Source organism: Aegilops tauschii, chromosome 1 (assembly GCF_002575655.3).
Source record: "Aegilops tauschii subsp. strangulata cultivar AL8/78 chromosome 1, Aet v6.0, whole genome shotgun sequence".
Classification (NCBI taxonomy): Eukaryota; Viridiplantae; Streptophyta; class Magnoliopsida; order Poales; family Poaceae; genus Aegilops; species Aegilops tauschii.
The window spans coordinates 202,333,902-202,336,076 of NC_053035.3; positions in this window are offsets into that span (position 1 = coordinate 202,333,902).

Sequence of the window (2,175 nt, forward strand, 5' to 3'; positions counted from 1 at the left end):
TGGGATCAAATTTATATGTTGCATTGGTATGCTTGGAGTTTATGCCAGAGATATGATTATACTTGTTGCTCTAGGATGAATGCTCCACATCTTCCCTTTTCATGCAAACTTAATGATAATGAAACCTTGGCTTCTTATGCTAGAGGTATATATGATTACTATGATGTGCAAAGAATAGAAGAATTTGTTGCTTTTAAGGGTGCTTATGAAATTGAATCTTTTGTTTGAAAAGTATGAAGCTTTTGATGATGATGTTTATAGACCTGAAATTTTTGCCATCCTTAAATATTGCTATGATAATTACAAATACAATTCCGATATTGATAAATTTATTGGGAGAGTCTCCGCTGTCCAAGAAGAGATTAATATTTTGCATGAGTCTATGGAAGAAGGAATTGATGAAACTGTGAGCTCATTGGATGAAAAAGATGATGAGGAGAGCGAAGAACAAGCGGAGGAAGAGCGGATTGATCACCCGTGCCCACCTTCTAATGAGAGTAACTCTTCAACTCATACATTGTTTAATTTCCCTTCGCTTTTACCGAAGGATGAATGCTATGATAATTGCTATGATCCCGTTGACTCTTTTGAAATATCCCTTTTTGATGAACTTGATGCTTGCTATGCTTGTGGCCATGATGCCAATTTAAATTATGCTTATGGAGATGAACTTGCTATAGTTCCTTATGTTAAGAATGACATTGTTGCTATTGCACCCACACATGATAGTCCTGTTATCTTTTTGAATTCTCCCAACTACACTATATCGAAGAAGTTTGCACTTATTAAGGATTACATTGATGGGTTGCCTTTTACCGTTGCACATGATAATTTTGATGAATGTAATATGCATGTTCTTGCTGCTCCTACTTTCAATTATTATGAGAGAGGAACTATATCTCCACCTCTCTATGTTTCCAACACGAAAAAATTGCAAGAAACTGTTTATACTATGCATTGGCCTTTACTTGATGTGCATGAATTGTTCTTGTATGACATGCCGATGCATAGGAAAAGAGGTAGACTTCGTCATTGCTTGATTTATGTTGCTTTGTGCTCACTACTAAATACCAAATCATTGTTAATTAAAATTAGCTTTGATATACCTTGGGATCCGGGTGGATTCATTACTTCTTATGCCTAGCTTAATGGATTTAAAGAAAGCACTGCCAGGGAGACAACCCGGAAATTTTAGAGAGTCATTTTTTTGTTGAGTGATTTTCTAAAGTTTAAAAACAAAAAAATATAGAGGGGAGCTTAATTTGTTTTCAAAAAGAGAAGCGATTGAAAGTTTATGCATTGCGGAAGTGAGGGTCGACCTTGAACACTTGTGTTCATGCTCATCGAAACAATGTAGAATTTTTCATGAATTTTATCACAAAAATAATTATCCCCTTGTACAATTCCATTCTATTATAAAAATAATGTGCCAAGATTTGCCTTTAGGATCATTAGATTGCTTGTTGGTATCTGCAGTGCAGAAACAGAAACTTTGGCTGTAGCGCGTGTATTTTCATTCTTTACTGGAACGTCAAACATTTCTAAAACTTTTTGCAAAGTCTTGATATACAATTTTTTTACGTTTTCCTAATTTGTCAGAATTGTTGGAGTAATAGAAGTATGGTAGATGTTCAGATTGCTACAGAGTATCCTGTTTAAGACAGATTCTGTTTTTGATGCATTGTTTTGCTTGTTTTGATGAAACTATCGATTCTATCGGTGGTATAAGCCATGGAAAAGTTATATTACAGTAGCTACAATGAAAAAACAAAATATTAATTGGTTTGCAACAAATCTTAGAGTAGTGATTTGCTTTATTATACTAACGGATCTTACCGAGCTTTCTGTTGAGTTTTGTGTGGATGAAATGATCAATGATCGAGGAGGTCTCGATATGAGGAGAAGGAGTGAAAGTGCTAGTTATCGACTATAGGGGGGGTGAATAGGCGATTTTTATGAAAGTCTTCAAAACATGGAAGTTTCGAAGACAAACAATAGAAACGAACCTATTAACATGCAGCGGAAGGTAGACTACACTAGGCAAGCCATAGTCAAGTATTCAAAGAAGTGAAAGCATGAAGACTAATAGCAGCTAGGTAGTAATGATCAGGATGGAAGATAGTCTGAAGCCAATCAGAACAAGTAGTTATACAGTGAAGTCAAATAGATAGTGTA